Raw genomic sequence first — 20662 nt, 5'->3', positions numbered from 1 at the left:
AAGAGGAGATTATCTAGAAGTCTGTTTCACTGTCTTTGTCATAGGTCACTTACTGTGTTGCAGCGCAAACAGGGCGCTGAGCAGCTCATCAGTTGGCTGTGACAGGCCACAGTGGTGATGATGGGAGGGATCAGGTTATGTGTGCACAGCGTGTTTGAGGACTATCCATCAAATCATAGGTGAAAGTAAGATGGGATTTGTTTTTTTTTTTCAAGATGGAGGCTGACACATGTTCTCAGTCTCCCCTCAGACTCTCTTCTTACTCCAGACCTACCCCCATCACGACTCTCTATTTGAGATCCCCAAATTGCGTCCTCCTTTACTCCTGTGTGTGACAGAAATCAGTGAAAGAAAGATTGCACACAAGAGAAAATCAAGAGAGAACATCAAACATGTTCTGTGTGTTGGATCCAGCACTGGGCTTACTGTGTATGGTGCGTTTCAGGTCTTACAGAAAATAGGTATTGAACAAACCCATCCATCAAATCCATCTTAAAGTGGAAGGCAAGAAGAGATGGGTATTTTTTGGGGGGAGGTATTACATTTATATTACATGTTCTCAGCCCCCCCTTTATCTGTCTTCTTACTTCAGATCTATCCCATCTCTCCATCTGTGTGTGTGTGTGTGTGTGTGTGTGTGTGCGATACAGAGACATCAACAAACTGTGAATGAAAGATTGGTTGAGAAAAAAAAATGAAGGGAGAGCATTAAATGTTTTTTTCTATGTATGTATCACTATCCCTCATACAGGTTTACTTTGGCTTCTTACATCATTAACGCATATTAGCGCATATTGTATTCACCTAATATAGTTTGTTGCTCAGAAAACTGGACCACATGATAAGAAGAGTTGCAGGAAACCTCGCTGTATTATTGGTCTCATCCATAGAAACAAACCTCAGGATCAAATCCACTTACAGTAGATACAGAGATAAAGGCTGTCAGACATTGAAAGAGGAAGGAGGAAAACAACTTTCAGGAAGAAGCCCCAATGCATGCCTCACAAGATGGGTGGCTAGCTGGCCCGTTGTCACGGCAACACATCAAGCCCAAGGCATCATGGGTCAGTCACAGTGGCAGGCAGGCTCGCTGAGGACAGCCAGGAATGTGACACACCGCATGACAATTTGGAGATGACACCTGCAGCATACAAACATGTTCCAGTGGAGTGGCCGGATGGTCAGCATGTGTCTTACAGAAAACAGATTTAACCACTTGTCACGTTAGTGTTTTTTTCACAGTGCTCCACAGTAGCAGTACTGTTCATTTAGGGGCAGGATATAAATAATTACAAGGTGTTCTCACACACAGCAATGTGGTGTGTGAGTACAGCAACAACCACCATTCAAAGTTTAATTTATGAATGCAATAAATCACTATAATTAGAACAGTCAATAAAGAAAATACTTTATTATTTAAACCACAAATAAATCTCCTATGTGATAGTAACACTCAATCTTCACTACAGCTCAGGGGATGAGCCAGTTAAACAACAGAGAAATATTCTGCTGCTGGGCCGTGTTAGAGTCCGCCACGCCAAAACCACCAGGTGGACTCTGCTATAATAATCCAAATACATTTGTCTTGGACAACTGAACAGGTAAAAACAGCCAGTTAAAATCAAATTTCAGTTTCAGGACCTGAAAAAAGAATCAGCAGACAACCAGAACCAGCACTGATGTCTGTTACATCTTTCGCTGTGATGTGTAACTCTAGAAAGTTTGAAATTGAAGAAAACCATTTAAGAAATCCTGTATGTTCACGTTCACGTATGATCACATTTTCTCTGTGGTGCATCAGTATGACATCAATACACTCCAAATGCTTTTTGGGGGAAATTAATCTCATACCTGTGGAGCTTAGGTCAAATTCTGGGCTTATGATGAGCTAAGTGGTGTGAGTGCTGTATATGAGTCACACTGTGTAAGTGCATTAAAATCATTACATATTGGTCCTGATATATGGGATTACAAAGCTGCAGATCTTCTTTGAACTATGTTGTAATACCACAGGTTTGGATTGTTGGGCTGCATTAATCCCACACACTGTGGAATTCGTATATGTAATGTAGATAGGTGGGGGCAGTGTGATGACGCAGGAGCTTTTCCTTCAACCCAGCAACAGAGAAGAGCAGGATTACATAAAACGGTACCACCAACAAGGGGATTACAGAGTTTATTACAAGTGTTTCATGGACCTCTGTACCAAAATTGAGAAAAATCTGATTCTGCGTACGTACAGTGGATAGTTATTAGATAGTTATTGGTCCCACAGGAGCATTTTAAGGAGGATGAACAGCAGGTTTGAGGGTAGTGAAGTGCAAATGCAGACGTCCTGTTTCAGCACATTTTTCAGCGCTCCAAAGTGTCGTTAACCTCCTAACAACACACAAAACGTGAAACATTTATAGATGGTGGAAAGTAACAGTAAGTATTAGTCCAAAGACTACCCTGTTCGTTTTAAAGTGACCTTTAATTTGGCTCCATAATTGTAATTTTTCACTCTGCTACTTTGATATTGATTCTACGGATCAATATCAAATAACAGCTGCTACCTGAAAATGTACCCACTGCCTGGATTATAGATTTCATTTAGCTGGCCCCTTAAAAAGTGATAACATTAAAGACTCACAGAGCACTTACTTATTAACATTAATTGCCTTATTAATGTTCCTATTATTTAGTGATTAAACTCAAATGAGGTCATTCTAAGATGGGCTCTAACAGATTTTAAGTGATTAGATCTCATCATACGACACTGAACACAAATGTTCCACTTCCTAAACCACCTCAATTATCCTGGAAACCTGAAGGCAGGAAGACTTTATTAGCATCTGAGAGTGATCAGAGAGTTAATACAGATAATATTCGTATTTCAATTACACCTAGAAATGTAAAAACTAACATCACTGCGTAAAACGGACTGTCAACTGAGGACAGCTGACTAACTCGCTTCTGAAGGGTCTCAAGGGGACAGCTGAAAATAAACCTAGAGTTTCAGGTTGCATTCAAAGGAAGAACGTCTGCTTTGGTGACATTTTCTTTTTATAAATGATGTGCACAGTCCAAAAATATGTGTTGCATAAGGATTTAGTTCTGACACTGTGAGTAAAACACTTTTCTTCAAGCTATACAGCACATCATTACTGTACTCTTTATATAACAATTCATGGTCTAACAGTTGATGAGAAGTTATTTTAACTGTGTGGTGGAAGTCTCAATATTAGAATAGACAGGAAAGAAAACAATGAAACTGAAACGTATCGCAGAAAGTTCACTGGAGGAAAATGTAAATGTTATACTTTATTAAATACTTTGCAGTCCGTGGGTGCAACTGAGTGCAAGTGAACAAAGAGTGTGTTTCTGTGTGCGTTAAAGTGGATTGGAAAGACGAAATGCAATAATAAAAAAAAACAGGACATTTAAAAAGATTGAAAAGATAATGGAAGGAGGCAAAGGGGAATGTAAGCTGCTTTCACACATGCACTGACACCCTGAACATGTTTTACCTGGTTGAGCTGCATGTGAGAATGCAAACGTCTGACTTATTCATTTCGGTGATTACCCGGATCTTATCCTGCTGACCCCCCAGTACAAAGTCTGTGTAATGTTCATGTGTGAATACAGCAGGTAATGGTCCGGAGTATTCAGAGGGGAGGAGGCGTTTCCTTTCATCCTGTCCGCTGAGAACAACATCAGAAACTTTAGGAGTTAAAAAAAACTGCTTTCTGTTGTTATTTGCTTGAATATGTGTGTTTTTCAGAAAAAGGGAATTAGAGAGAACATGGGCTGCATGCAGGCAATAATGAAAAGTCCAGCTGCTTAAGAAAATAAACCCACCTGAAGGAAGAAAGAGGCTATTATATACCCGGCTAATATCATCAAGATAGATGAAATCATTTTTACCACAGAGAAGCTAAAAACTCTCTGTTTAGAAAAGCAGAGGACACTTCAAGGTAACTCAGGTATTTAAATTGCTCTTATACAGAAGATGTGAGCTAATTGGCATCATTCAATTCAATCACGTGTTGGTGCTTTAAAGCAAGTTTCAAGTTTAACTTGTCACCTGCTTCTCAGAAAGTACATTTACACAGTATAGTACTCATTTCCTCGAGACATGGATAATCTACACATTGGTAGAACTGTGAAGCTGATGTGGGCAGAGAAAGTGAAAGACCTGTCAAAAAGTACAGCCTCACACAGATGAAATAATCATTTTCAAACATACACATTAAGATATGTTACTTCAGCTAATTAGACACTAAACTCTAGAGGAAAAACAAATTGGATGATTCTCTGTTCTATTTCATAAAACTAGAAGTTTGCAACTCGAGGCACTTGTCACCTCCCATCAACACACTTCTGTAGTGCCCGCCGGATTGTGCTAACTCCATTTGCTTTCCTAATTTTCTGTTTCTTTCTATTCTAATTCTAAAAAGCGTTTTTGACAAATTAAAAAATAACTGCTGGCAGTCTAACATCTCGAATTATCCAACTTCACAAAATAAATCTAAATAGTAAATGTCACATAATTGTTTCTCCCACGAACGAGCAGAATTAAGAACCATCACGAACAATCAGCAGAGAAGGGAAGAAATCAGCTGCGTTTAGCTTTCAGATTCGTCTCATTTCCTCCAAACCTTCTGCAGTAAAACGTCTTATTCATACAATAAAAAGCACTTGTTACAGTTTTGTTTCCCAAATTTAGAAAATTCTATCTTGCTGACATCTCAATCCAGTATTTGTATGTTACTGTTAAGCTTCAGTAAGAATGAACTGCTCATTTAAATCTGACTTCTTAAGGTTTTTTTGTAGTACATAAAAGTACATTTTGTACACATTCAATATTTACTCATTATATGTGTTATAATATTTAATATTTATATCAGAATCTTCATTGAACACAGCAAAATGGAATTTGGATGCGAGTGTGTGTCTCCCCATGACTTTAGCAGCCATTCCCACAGGAGATGTTTTCGTTTGGACCTTGCTGCCTCTGGCGTCTTGTTGATGGCGTTAAGACATGGAGACAGAGAGACAGACTGAGACAGAGAGAGAGCTCTTGGAGAGGAAACATCACTTGGCTTATTGCATCATTTCCAGTGCCTGTCAGCAAGCAAAATATGTTGCCAAGAGTGAGATCTCTTGCCTTAAAATGAACTCTTAAACAAAAAAGCCCCCACAGTCGTCGCTTCATCTGCTGCCAATTCTTGCGGTGCATTCTCACAGCGTCTTGCCGTTTGTCCTGTAAATATGTTCACAGTAAAAATAACTTAACATGCCAGCTTTTTGCTTCAGGGACACAACATCTAATTTGAATATACTTTTTTTTTTTTTTTTCAATTTAAACATTTTTTCTCCACGTGTCTATGACCTAAAATCCTCAAATGCTGTAAGTGTGTGTGCCCTCAGTAAAGATGCCTTTATTGCTGCTTCGGATGTCTTTAATAACTTCATCTCTATGATGGCCGTCTAATGTCCTCGGGGACAGTGTCTTCGCTTTCAATCACGTTGTCTCAATTGCCAAGAAGATACTGACACTAGCACATTAATTGGACACTTACAAACACAAACATGGAGACACAAAAACCAATGCACACGCAGAATGAACAGTTTTTCCCTGAAGCCCTATTGATGGTCTTGTTCCCACCTAATTGGGTCTTGTTTGCAAAAACCTTTACCGGTTTCAACCATAACTGAAACTTCTTTTATTGAACTATATAAACTGTCGGGTTAAATCTAAGAATCTTAACAGTATATCGCATTAATGCCAATTACTACATGTTGTTGTTAATGAATGTTCTGTCAATGAATCAAAACTCAGTCAGTGCTCCAGGAACAACTCACAGTATGATCTTAAAAACTAAATCTAATTAGCTCCAGCACAAACACAGTGCCCTACAGACCATACAATGCAGAATAAGACGTCTACAAACCAGCAGAACAGAATCTTCATTTCCATTAGATCGTGTCTAAAACGTGCCCTTCAGTTTTTGATTTACTATACAATTGCTCATGGGCTTTTTGTTAGGAGTGTTATAGAGTGTGCTTTCTCAGGGGGAAGAGGTTTAAAGATTTGTGTTGGTGAGATGGATGGCTGATGGGAGAGAGCTACATTTACCATTACCCCTGTTTGTCTTAACTAATACAGTTGCCTGCACTTACTTAAGGCTTTGTGATGGATGGGGCTGGAAATTAAAGACAGAAGAGGATGAACGTGGTGTGTGTGGACTACATGTGAACAAATAGGAGAGAGAGAGAACAGAGAGAGAAAGAAAAGTCTGTTTTGATGGTAAATATTGCTATGAAAGGGAGAAATCATCACTCTATCCTCAGTCAGTATGTTTAAGGATCATTAGAGACCAGGCTAAAGGCGAAGCTGAAGGTTGAATGTATATAATATTTTTTTGTGCTCATGGATACATGTACGCTGTACAACTGATACACCTTTGTGAAACAAATAGTGTACATGGATGTTAGTAGTATTACTTTAGTACTACATACCCTCATTTGAATTTGTGTCTGGTGTATTTGTGTATCTGTGACAGTTTGATGCCTCCGTGTGCGCTCACGCACGCTGTGCTCTGTTGACTAATGTAAGTGGACAGCAGCAGCACTCCCCATGGCAATGTCTATCCATTAGTCTCTGTCACAGTCCAGCTGCAGCTCCACATATCTAAGGGATAAGAGCTCACTGACACTTCATCATTTGAAAAGTGAGCCTCTAAAGGAGGCCAATTAGCCGCATGCAGTGCTAACAGCAGCCACAGGGCTTATCTTCTGACCACACCATTTAGCAGAGCGCAGCACTATGTGAGCGCATGTAGAGTTCTACGGGTAATCACAGATGAGAGTGGGTGTGAACTGTAATATATGCACCTCAACACTCAACACCACAATATTATATGAGGAACAAACCAGTACCAGTAATACTAGCATGTGCTACTCAGAAACACATTGGGATGTGATTAAATATGGCATCTGATGCTGAGAGGTGCCCAGGTGAGGTTATGTAATCTCTCCAGTGTGGTCTCGGTCTGCCGCGAGCTCTCCTCCCTGTAGGAGAAAATCCCAGACAAACTCCGAGGAGAAAAATCTTTGAGACATCCTGCTCTGTACCTCAGTTTCAGGATTATTTTCGAATTCCTGCCTTAAGCCATTAATATCAAAAACCCCAACGCGCTGCTGTCAATTAAAATGATTAAGGAGTGAAATTTCATTGTAATATTCTCCCCAGTTTGCTGCTGTTTTTCTTCTGAGCCTCAGTTTCTTGCTCTTAGAAAAAAAAAAAAACAATAATCAAGGATTCAAAATGAAATTCTGCCAATGTGCATACTAACCGGCTGACAGAGATGTGAGCCGTGGTGAGCGCGCACATGAATCATCCTCACAACCCCTAACCCCATTTCTTCCGTTTTCTCATTTTTGCACCTCGTCTCCCTCCCTCCTGTGTGCTTCCCTCTTTTTAGTGCATCTCACATTTTCAATTTTAACCGTTTTACTCCTCTCTCACTATTCCCCCAGCAACTCTGCTCTCTTCTCTCCACTGTCTGGTCTCATAGACTTTCCACTTAACATCAACAGATGAAAAAAAAAAAAAAACAGGTCAGAGAAGAGCAGCAGCCACGTGCTGTCTGCTTGGCAGGAATCCTTGACCTTTTGCTCTTGGTGCATTTTTCTGAGCAGCAGTGTCTGTCAGGTGACCTCTTATCTTGAATGTTGAGAGACCCTTTAAATGTTGTTGAGTGAGGTAGAAAGAGATGGACATGGAGAGAGAAGTCAGCAAGAGAGGCACAGTTAGTGTACAGAATTATGAGTCCAAATCATTTTACTTAGTTTAATCATTTTAATAAGAATACGCTGCTTTAGCAAAATATTTGACAACTGATTAAGTTCAGATTATAAAATCTGTTCACAAGTCATAATAAATTCCTAATTTTAGGCTGAAAGTCTCACATATATCAGCATAAAAAGCAAAAATACCTAGAAGAATCATGCTGTGGCGATTTTCCTAAAAGATAATACATGGATATGGTATACACACTATATCAGTAATGTATTCCTGCCTCTGATCTTTAATTCGTTTGCAGAGTCAGTACAAACTCTGTGTACCATTGTAGCAATCACTGCTCTTAACCTCCACCCACAACATTCTTCATTTCTCTCCACCTTTGAAGATTCACAGGATCTTTTGCTTAGACAGCAGTTTGTGCACGTTTCAAATTTTCAGTTAAGACTGACATTTAATGGCATGACGTGCTAATGGATGTGCTGATTCATCTCCAGGGTGTTCAAATTAACAGGGAACGGGTGCATAACTATGTCAATCTAATACTCACCCACACCTACCACACCCTCAAAACAGTACAATGTGGCCCTGAATTACTTAAATGGGGAAAGTACAGCTACAAAACATTGTGTAGTGCGGTACTAGATCAGTGATGCAAAGTGTATCAGGAAAACAGCAGCAGATAAGAAGGAGAGGATCCCACAACTGAAACTGTCATTTACCATGAAGAGGGATGAAAGAAGTAAATTAAAGGGTCACAACTGCATTTAATGAGAAGTTGCAAAAGCTGATTAAAGAGGAAAGCAAAATACTTTTGGTAAGAAATTTAAGTTGAAAACATTATTTAGCTGTTACTGTTCAGACCACACTTGTCAGTGTAAAGTCTGGACTCAAATTCTACAGACCAGTTCTCACTTATGTTCTTTATGGGTTTGTAGATAGATGGGATCATCATCACTTCATTGAAGTTAGACAAGTGGACTGTGCCTTTGTGAGTATTTATACTTGAGGACTGGAGTGTCTTTGTCACTCGGCAATTACACAGCCAAAAAAGCTATTTGGCAGTGAGGTTTCTGTTTCACTATTTTGAGCTTCTTTGCCACTGTGCTGCGTTGTTTTAATGTCCTAAAGTGGTGATTGAAAGTAAGTGGATCATGTAGGAGTTAGAGTTAAGAGATGTTAACCAACAGTTTCCTCTAGTAAAATCACTGCAACTCAGAAAAGAGAAGACCTCGGGGGAGATGGTGAGCATAGGACCACTGACCTGAACACTACAAAGTAATGGTGATACATATCATGATCATCATCTACATTAGCACTACTGATCACTCTTAGGTAAGGCTGTCTTGAAATAAACACTTGCTCCATACAAATGTAATACCTATGGCGACGATTCAACAAAGAAGCACAAATCAGCCATGAGACAATCAGTCACTGAGGCTGTAACCATGTTTTAACTAATCAGCATTAATCATACTAATCCGAGGAAGCTGGAGGAGTTACAATTTGGCCACTTGTCTAAATCACTTCTGCAGCCTGGACTAAATTATACTATTCCATAGAAAGCTGCATTTTTTTTACATATCACCACCATTATTAGAGCAAGAGTGGTTGTGTGGCTGAAGAGAAAAAACAACTGAATGCTATCAAAATGGAATAGATTGATGAACAGGCAGTAGAGTAGTGGGGAGGACGTTGGGCTCTGTGTTGTATCTTACGACTTTATATCCTCTCCATTGCACTCTATTTTGCCCAAATCCACTCCTCCTTACCCTGAGCAAGTCCTCCGAGAGTCACAATCTCATCTCTCCTTTCCTCTCCTCTGTCATTGAGATGCAGTGCAGGGAAGTGATTGCTGCCCCAGACCCCAGAGATATCTTTGAGGATCCACTGCTGCTGGTAATGGTTCAGCATGCACAACCGCAAACACGTTGTGGGCAGATTATTCACAGGTGAATGTAGACGGGGAACAATTTCACAAGATATGACTTGTTTACCAAAAATATGTAATCCATCCCCCCTTCAGGCTGGGTTTGTGTGCACAGCTCTACAAATGCATCACCATCTAACTCCTACTTAAATCGAACCTACTGAACTGCAGTCAACAGTCTCAGTAGATCAGTAAGTCATCCTGTCTTAAAAAAAAAAAAAAAAGTAATTCTTTCCATTACAGGTGAATCTACCAGCTAAATCAATCAGGTGCATTAATGTGCCTAACGCTCATCACCTTGTAGAGATACAATAAAGTTGAAGCAGCAGCCAAAGTCAAATCATAGCTGGAAGCCGTGCATTTTCTGCCATAATTGCATTTGGCAATCTCCAATAGTAATAACGACAAAATGTGTGATGGCCAATTTCATTGTTGCACTGGAGTGTGAAGAGGACTGTAATTCAAAGTCTTCTGACGTGTAGTAGAGTTTTAGCTCAGTCATCAAGTCTAATGCGGGGACAGAAGACAGGGAGCTGGTGAATACAGCAGAATGACAGCCTTACAAATGACTGAGCTGAAATCATTCTCAGTGTGCCAGCGTGCATTCATTAATAATAATACATTATTAAAGGAAAAGGGGGGGCGAGAGCCGTAGTGCACTACTAGCAGTGTGGGAGAAAATGTAAGAAATATTGTATATTCAATTCAGGCATGTGACTACAATCTTTCTATGCCATCTCTGTCCATTGTAGGTATCAATATCTCTCTGGCCCGGTTAGGATCAATGCTTGTCACATAAAAAAACTCTTGGTGAAATCCTGTGGATTTCTTTCTAGCCCTTCTCTTTTCTCTCGCTGAACACTCGTTAAGTACCAAACGCTCTTTCTCTCTGTTGCTGAAAAACCCCAAACCAAATATCACCTTTCTGTTTATTTTATTTTCTGTCACCATTTTCGTTGTATTTCTATTTCTATCTGTCTCTCTCTGTCTCTCACTCCTTCTCCCAGATGTGCGGTATCTCCACTCAAAAGCATTTTTTGTCTTCCAGGCTACAATAAACAGTTGTTTGCGACGTGGAATAACAAAGATTGTCGCCATGGCTACTCCTCCATCCCGTGAGCGCTGAGTGGCCCTTCCCGAGTTCTAAAAGGAGCAATTATCTGATGACATCAAAGACAGGCGACAACATAAAAAGGCAAAGCGAGAGAATTGGGCCCAAGCCATTTATCAGACAGGTGGAGAAGGGGTCTAGTTTAGCTTATTCAGCTGGGATGACCAGCTTCAGGCAATCGTTCACTTCGAGGGTCCTGAGGCAGTTATATAAACACAGTCTTTTGCTTTGAAATGACCTGGATTTCATCAAACGTGATACAGAGGTCCCACGACTTGAGCGTATTCTGTGAATGAAGAGCAAGAGCTAAAGGATAAGTAGCAGTTCATCTCACCGAAAGCTTTAACAGCATTGCAAGGCAGTAGATTTGTATTATTGCAAATAAGGGAATGGCACACTTGCAATAAATAATTTCAGACCTTTCCTTTAACATAAGTTTTAAATCATTTTGAAGTCCAATGCCACAGGGTATGTATAATTAATACTGTGTTTAGACCAATGTAATCATAAATAATCTAAGTAAAGATGCAGTTGTGTATGTGAATAAACTATTTAAAGGCAATGCACGAGAATGCATTTCAAGATGAATTGAGGGAAATGAAAAACATTAGCTACTGTAGGTGATGTTGGGATGGAGGACTGTAAAATGAAATAAAATAAGATGCACCATATGATAACTTCATGGTAATCGTCTTCGATCGTTCTGAATGAAATCATCACCTGGCCCTGCTCTCTGCATTTATGCAGTAGACACTGTATATAGATACTATATAGAACACTTTGGACGCAGTACACCGGCCACCGATCACCCCTAACTTAAGCATTGCTGTTGCTGACTTTGTAAAAGAAATTGTAACAAATTAAAACAGAGATAAATGTACTGAACTGTTATATATAGTTCAAATAAATAATTTGCCTCCGCAGCAACTTGGCAACTGCATTAAAAAGAAATACAAATTAAATGTCCTTGTATACATTTAGTACAAACAGGAATTCAAAAAACGATATATTCATCAGACACACACTGGAACCCTGACTATGTCTAGACACCCCACCCCCCCACCCCCTCGTGCCCTTGCCCCTTGTTGGAATCAAGTGGAGTTTGATAAGAGAACACATCTGGCTCAGACAAAGCACAACTCCACACACTATCTGCACATGTTTTTTCCCAACATTGCCGGGAGTTTATGTGAAAATAGTTTATGATATAGCAGCTGAAAGTTTGTTGTGTTAGTTTTTTGCAAAGCGCCTCCTATTATATCTTAATAATAATCTACATATGGAAGATGTAACTAGTAACTGAAGCTGTTAAATAAATACAAGTGAGTAAAAGTAAAAAAGCATAAGTACTTGAATACATTTACTCAGTTACCTGTGGTTAACCTAACTAACAGCCCATCTTAAATTGGTCCTCTGTAGGTACAAAATGTCACATTAATCAGCAGGACACCTGCTGGTTCACCACCTCTCTTCTGTGGAGGACCACTTCTTGTACTTTTGGATAAAAGCAAAACATCGCCGCAAGAAGTTCACACGCCGGTGTCACATATAGTATAGCTTTACAATATATACACATTTTAATGAGCTTCAAGTGAATCACAAGGGCCTTTGGGTAAATTAACATTGAATGTTCTTGACATTTTCACTTTAGCATTAGGAAACTGATTGCAATGTTGCTCCCTTAAGAGCTAGACTGGCATTTTCATATCATAGGAGCTAAGGACTCGCTGAAATAATTTATAGTCCATGGAGATCCAATCTCATTATAACCAAGAGATGTTGAGCTTCGGCAAAGTTCAACATGAAAAATGAATTACAGTTTGGCTCCCCAAAGAGCTTTCCACAATTAGAATCTGAATAATTTCACACGTGTGACCAACACGGATGGATGGTGACTCAGTGACACTGATACAGAGAGATATTGATAAACCGTGTTGATTTTTTAGCTTCAGAACAAATAAAGGAAAATAAAAGGAAAATCTAAAATAAAGCATAGCATTTTCCCACACACAGACCTAATGGCTGCCCAAGTATATTTAGCCATCCATTGTTTAATCTGTTCAAAAGAACAACACCATCCAAGATCCATGAACTTGATGTTTTTTCCATCCTTGTGCTCTACCGTGCATGTATTGTTTAAAATGAACTTCTGTTGAGGAGCAAAACCAGACAATCAGCTCTGCTCTGGAGTCAATGCTAATGGAAATCTACGTCACTTAGTTTCGAGGGCCTATGTGCACAGAAACAAACTGCTTACAACTCCCAAATGGGCCAGAAAACAGTGCTGCCAAACTATTCATTAACACCTAACCTGGGGAGTCTTCTGTTCAGTTCTCATCTGATACCTGACAGATAACACATCAACAACTCTCAGGCAATGATACGAACCAACAATCAAACAAACAAAATTCCCCATAATAAAGACTCTCTGCCGCAGGATGTTTTGTTCTGAGTTGCCTGTGCATAGAAGTTGTGCTGTGGTAGTAACATTTCAGTTTTAGTTTTTATTCTTTGTCTGTTTAAACAATCCCACATTTTTGACGATCGTGTCCGGACTGATGCGGTATCAGCATGCCTGAAGGTGGGAGCTGCCGTGATCGGGGATGAAAGTGTGTGTACACCTGCGTGGTCTGCAAGTTTTAATGAGATGAACAATAAGCGAACTGGACGTTTCTATAATCTAGCTTCAAAAACTCACAAAACGTCGTCAGATGTCTTCTCCAGTAAAATCACAAATACAACTTGCATCAGTTTCAGAATATCCCCGTTCAAATGTTTTACAGTTTCATGTTCAACACCAACCCCGGTAGAACAACAGTGCATTTCTGCATCTGTTTCTTCCAATACATATTTTTTGCCCTCTTACACAAGGTGTTAACAGCACATTTGTCGAGGGGATGTAGTGTGCTTACCTAGCCATCTAAAAAAGCACACAGACTAGATCATAGCTTGGGAGCCTGACTCTTTTTGTTCACTTGACACATGCTGCTTATTTCTCTTTATGTCGTAAAACAGTTCCATGATAGTTTGAAATAAATCCAATGATGATGTGTAGGATCAGATTGTTTTTCCTCTTCCTTGACAATATGCAATCAACAAATTTTAGCCAGTAAATAATAGCAACCCTAATATGTAAAGTACATCAAGTTGTCACCCAGACCACCTAATCTGGTGTGATCGGCCTCCACCACAAGTAAAAACACAATTTTTGTGTGAAACTAAATAATATACAGTATTGTGCAAAAGTCTTAGGCACCATTACATTTCTCTTTGGTTTGGCAGTGCTATTATAACTATATACCTATTTATATTGTAGTCGCTTGATTAGAATACAGCTAGTGTATATAGGAAATATGTTCACAGTGGTAAAAAAATATCAGAACTAAAAATATCAGAACAAACATGTTAGTTTTTACACTATGGCTAAAGTGCCAAATAATAAGTGTAACCTCTGAAGAAGAATCTGGAAAGGTCAAGGACAAAAACAGAAGTGGAAGATCTGATGAGAAGTTTCCCAGAGTTTCTTCTTTGAGAGATCAGAGGTCCAGCAAGGACCTGGTTCAGCATCTGGCAGCTTCATGTTTATGCCAAGTTGGTCCTTCCGCGGCCTAAAGAAGCTTGACCAGAAATGTTTTGAGGATGTAAAGAGGACTCATAGAAGTAATACTAACTAAATACTATTTCAATCAATCCAGCTGCCTGTGTGTCATCTCGCATATCACTCGCTTCCTAAACACGACCTGAAGCGTATCTTTGGGCTTCAGGTCTGTTTCCCTGCACAACTTTCCTCAAGTCTGAATCATGTTCTAAATGCTGTTCACAACAATTAAAGGTTCTCATTCAGTATAAGTGGGAGAGTTTCCTGAGAGAAACAAACCTAGTGGCCGGTCATCAGAAGTCACACTAGTCTCACAATTATCATATACCAGTGGCAGCATCAATTGCATCCCCTTTGTTTGTTTGTATCCCTTATACAGAACAGAACAGCATGGCAGCAAAATGCCACATTAAACTCACCTTGAAAAGCAGTGTTATAAAGGTCTATTGACATGTGAACAAGACGTGTACAAAATCATGGGCAAATGAGGTCCAGTAGTTTTTGTAGCTTCCCTCAAACACTCACCCACTTTATTCAGCAATAATTGGAAAGATGTGCAAAGGTGTGAAGGAAGGCAGGGTTTGGATGTCTCTCAAGCTCTTTTTTACTCTTCACATTACTTTAGAAACTCTGTGTATACGACTGAGCACAACAGCAGAAACTCCTTCAAGGAGAGTCTGTTCTAGTCTTACCCGTTATCAGCGTTTTGTATTCTAACGCAGTGTTACAAAATGAATGCAAACAGGTGCTGGGAGTTTGGGAGTAATGTGTGAAAATTTAAAGCCCAATCAACACTTTGTGTACAGCCGATTCAGTCCGACAGTTTAGCGTTTACATGGATCGCATACCAATGACTGCCTGTGCAGTAGATTCAAGGACGGCAGCAATGGAACAGCTACACTTGGCCAACCTGGAATTGATGAAAACTTACAGCTGGCAAAATGTAAAATCAATAAAATATAAATCAGGATTTGATCCAACAGATCTTGGAGAGTGCAGAGTTATAAGAGTGAGCAGCAGCTGCAAAGTGGGAAGACTTAACAGCAAGGTTCTGGCAGATGTTGAATATTTACACTCAAAATGTAATAGCTGCATGCAAGTACCAGTCCGTGTAGTATATTTAAAGCTGCAGATGAATGTGTTGAGTGTGATGTATTGTGTGCTGGTCCAGTGGACTGTGAGGTGACTTTACTGTGTGGAAAGAGACCAGGAGAATAAATTGTAAAGGGCTGGGCGTCTCGTATTTTTGTGGATGAAAAGTGTCATACGGTGCTAGATCTGAAGTTCATATAGTTTAGTAGACACTTTGTAGATTTTATTAGTGCCTGTAGTATAGGCAAGAACTGTTCGGGTCATGACAAATAGCACGGCAATAAAAAGTGACAAAGGTGAGGTTTATCACTGGATGAAAAGGAGTCCTGTCCAGAGATGAGTAAGAAAAGAACTTCTGTTTGCACACAGATGTATAAAAAAAGCAAAGAGGTGTTTTTGGTAGTAATTATTCCCAAAATAAAGCACATCTTTAGCTCATAGTACAATTAGAGCTTCAGTAATCATGGCATTTTTATCTCTGCAAACATAAACTATTAAAACATAACTGAAGAGCAAATTATGTTGAATTAAGTTATTTATCTTCATAGTTCAAAAGATTTCAAATTGAACCACTTCGCTTCAGTGCACAGTGGTGATTTACATAAGTTCTCCAAGGGCCACTGTGTTTGACACTCAAACAAGCCAGCCTGTTTAGAGTTGCTCAGAAATTGTTACTCAACTACGTTGGGGTGCTGCTGTTGGTTTTCTGAAACACATTTCAAAAGCCGACAGCGTAAAGCAATTCATTCGCGGCGGGCACGACGCAAGAATATCAAACACAAATAAGGCACCTGAGCAACAGCGTAATAGTCACAGCGTGTACGCAGAGGCGCAGCACATTACACCTGAAGATGCACTTTCACTTCATTCGGTGTTGGCTGCACAAACAACATACTTGAATTCCTCTCAGAAGTCCAGTGTCGCTTTGAGCTTGAGATCTGACACCACACACATAAGCACCCTGTAGCGATTCAAAGACTGACAGAGCTACTGCTGTGGACTGCATGAGAGAAGACACAAAAATTGGGTGTCAGAGTCTGTCGGTATTAGTCGAGGGACTTTTGAAAAGGTTGTTTGGTGTTTCTTGATCAATTCAACCTGACCTGAATAAAGTTATACACTCTTCTCTTCTCTGCACCTCATCACAGCCACCACCCTTTAGCTTGGTTCTTTCTGTTTTTATTCTGGAAGAGGATGGGTGATTTCTAGAATACACTCAGTTGGTTAATTTCTCCAAATCTGCACCCTGATGGATTCAAGCTCAGTGGTTCATTGGAGACAGTCAGCGTGATTTTGTTCTTCTTTTCCTTCCTTCTGTTGCTTTTTCTTCTTCCTATTCCTCCTGTTTACGTCTTTTCATTATTGCATTAATCCACCTACAGTATGTCACTTTTTACACAATTTAGTGTAATTACAAGTTATAAAATCCCTATAATAATGTATACACACTAAAATAAACATACTGACAATGTAAATGCAGATAGGTTAAACTGATATTAAAATATATTATGCGAGTATGTATATAAGATTATACAACAAACAGAGATCCACTGAATGAATGATTTCCCCCGCATATTTCTAAGCTTTTTTCTCTCCAGTTTCCTGCTAGTTAGAAACTATGTGTGATTAATAATAAATAGATCTGAGCTCTTCACTTGCTTGATATGGGCAACAAATGAGTACAGTAATTCATGAAAACATGACTATATTCACATAGAAGGAACTACTGCTGTTGCACTGATTACACTGTAATGCAGTGGGCCTTTGATGGGTAATACACAGTGTGCACACGTACTTGTAACTAGATATAAACAGGTTTACGAAAAACTATGAGGGGAAATTATCTTTGTCTGAGGGTTACATAAAGCTCAAGCATCCTCTTATAATCCGTTGTACAGCTGAAAACTGAAAACTCAGACCTTCAGAGAGCCCTCAGGGATTTTTCACTGATCGTTTTATACGTCTTAAATAAATACAGTTGTTCTCCCGACAGCATCTCCCCGCTTTCATACGCACTAATCCATTCATAATTCATACTCTACACTGTAGAAGCAGAAAAAAACTGTGGGTCAATAATGAGTCACTCTGCACTGCTTCATTCAACCACTTCACACTACTCCCTGATAATTATTATTCAGTAAATATTCTCTATCTCGCTGAACATATCTTTCATATCACTGGCTCTCTCATACTGGTGCCTATGTTTTCCAAGGGCTTTAAGTTGAAAGTGCAATCAGCTGTAATCTGTATTCATAAGGCAAATATAAGATGGTGGCTGGAAATAAAAAAAAATAAATCAGAGGGAAAATAATGGCATCGTTCTTCACCCGGGTTATTAGATATAAAAAAGAATATGTGTTTGTGGTTTTACAAAGCCACCTCTGTAGGAGAATTTCATTCTTTACTCTGTGCCTCACCATTTCCCCCCATGAAAACGCTTCTTTAACAATTTCATCTTATTCATGAGTCAGTCCTCATCTTCCTTTCCTCTCATCTGTAATCTTGGACTTCTATATTCCGCGTGTCACATTGCATCTTCATTCACATGCTCAGGAAGAGAAAGAGAGGACAGCGCTATGGTACTAAGATGCCCACAACCATGGCATGGATGTTAAAGCGAATGCATTCCTTTCAAAGGATGTGTCAGATCTACAAAGTGGTCTAAATGCATCAACCGGAGCTAGACTCAAACTATACTTACGCACAGGTTTTATTGAGATGACTTTTCAAAGTCGTCTTTCAAGCACCCGCTGCCACCGAATACCAAGCAAAGCTTAATGTATTGGACATTTTAGATTAAATCCATCATGATATAAATGTTTCTTTGCTGTCAGTCCATCACACTGAGTCTATTGCTCAAAATCATGATGGTTCTCAGGTCACTCAGATGCATTTCAAGACCACTGCACAATATCCATCAATGTCAGCGCTTGTCAATTTTGAAAGAATCTGTAGTGCTGGTGTTTCTTAATGAGACAGCTGACAAATTAAAGCCAATTTAAAGGCGTAACTGTGCTTCTAAAATGTTAGTATCAAGCCAGAAATTGCTATCTGCCATTGTTATATGCTAATGCTAATGTTAAAGATGCCTACAGATCACCACCTGGTACATCTCCTCCGGCAGTACTCACCTTTGGTTCAGAGGCAGCCTGCCATCGTTAAAACTCTAAAGAGGTGGCCAGAGGGGTCCCACAGTGCCCTGCAGGGTTTCTTTGAAGATACCGACTGGAAGATTCTGTGTGAACCTCATGGTGAGGTCATTGATGGACTGACAGACTGCATCGCGGATTACAATGATTTCTGAGAGTATTTACTAAAACTATTTGCTGCTTTACCAACAACAAGCCCTGCGTCACTTCCTGATGCCATCCTGAAGCCAAAGCCACGTCCTTGTGTCCTCAATGACTACGGACCAGTGACTCTGATCTCACATATTATGAAGGCTTTTTAGAGGCTGATCCTGGACTCCCTCCTCTCTGGTCAAACCCTCACTCAACCCCCTCCAGTTTGCCTATCAACCCCAACTTGACGTGGATGATGCCATCATGCACCTGCTACATCGCACCTACACCCACCTGGACAAGCTGGGGGCCTTAGTGAGGATCATGTTTTTGGATTTCTCCAGTGTATTCAACACCATTCAGGCTGCACCGCTGGGAGAAAAATTTTAAAAACAAGCAGGTCAACACTCCCCTGATTTCGTGGATCATGAACTACCCCAGTGATCGTCCCCAGTACCTCCGCTTGAAGAACTGTGTGTCTGACACAGTGGTCTGTAGCACAGGTGCTCCACAGGGCACAGTTCTGTCAGGAATTCTGGGCGTCCTCCCATCCCAGAGAACCACATGAGATCCTTTCTACCTGTGGCCATCAATCTTTACAATTCCTCCCCCCTCTGTAAGGGGAGGGGAAACTGACAATTTCTTATCATAAATCTGTTGTCATTCCACCATGGACTATAATTATGCTCTTACTTTCATCCATCTTACATATTCTGTATGTATACTGAGTTTTCTGTATTTGTAGTTGTGTGGGTTTTTCCTGGTTGTGGTTCCCTTTCTTTCTATCAGAGTTGAGAGCAACTGTAACAAGGCAAAACAATTTCCCTCTGGGACTAATAAAGTTTTTTGAGTCTTAAATCTTGAATCAATAATGTGTAATACACATCCTGTGTATTAGCTGCCTCATGTTCTTAAACCTTTGAAGCTTCCACTCATTTAGCAGCATGTAATGTGAAACTAATTGGGATTAAAAAGAAAGTTCTTGAGATGTCACTACTCACCAACTAAAGTCTCAACAAATCCTGCACCAGGGCTAATTATTAATTAGTTATATCTTAGCACATTTGACAATGATCACCTTTCAAGTTTTATTTCAGGGATTTTAATCACACCTTATGGAATTTATCCATGAATTATACTGGTCCAGTCAGCGTGTGACCCCAGTACAGAACATCAGCATTTAGACAATACACTGCATCATAATGATTTCCAACAATCACGTTTCCTAGGAAATATATTTGCAATTGCGGTTTAGTTGCAGTTTCTAGCTGTGCATGCATCATATTATGGGCTACAATATATGTATGCATATGCTGGGTGCTGTGAGTTTAATATTAGCACCACCTACAGACATCATACTGTAACATGCTGCAGCACAAATGAAATGCAATTGCAGCAAAAGTGGCCAAATAACACGGCAGAGACGGGTATCTACTTTATTCTATCTCTACTGGCTGATTTTAGCATGGTCTGATTTATAGGCTGACACACAGCCCGGCATATCTGATTATTGAGATTATCATAGTTCACAGGGGACTGAGTAGAGGAAAGCGAGTGGAGATGAGCTAAAAACAACTAAAAGACATGTCAAGTATTTTTAAACCAGCCCCCTTTCTATGATCAGGTTGACAGGTTTGCAGGGAAAAAACTAAATTAAATTAAAAATAGATTCTTTGGTCTAAAAATGAAGCTTTTTAATTTTAAACTGACATGTTATGGAATAATAATGGCTACAATTAGTTTCCAGTGATGTCTTTCAGTTGTCACTGATTGATTTCTAAATGTTCTTGGGAAACTCAAGATAACACAATTTGCCCTTTTCGGTGCTTTTTTAGAATCTACTTCAAAAAGACAGAGGTGG

The sequence above is a fragment of the Anabas testudineus genome, chromosome 9 (genome assembly GCF_900324465.2).
Source record: "Anabas testudineus chromosome 9, fAnaTes1.2, whole genome shotgun sequence".
NCBI classification, from domain to species: Eukaryota; Metazoa; Chordata; class Actinopteri; order Anabantiformes; family Anabantidae; genus Anabas; species Anabas testudineus.
Note: the sequence above shows the minus strand (reverse complement) of the source record.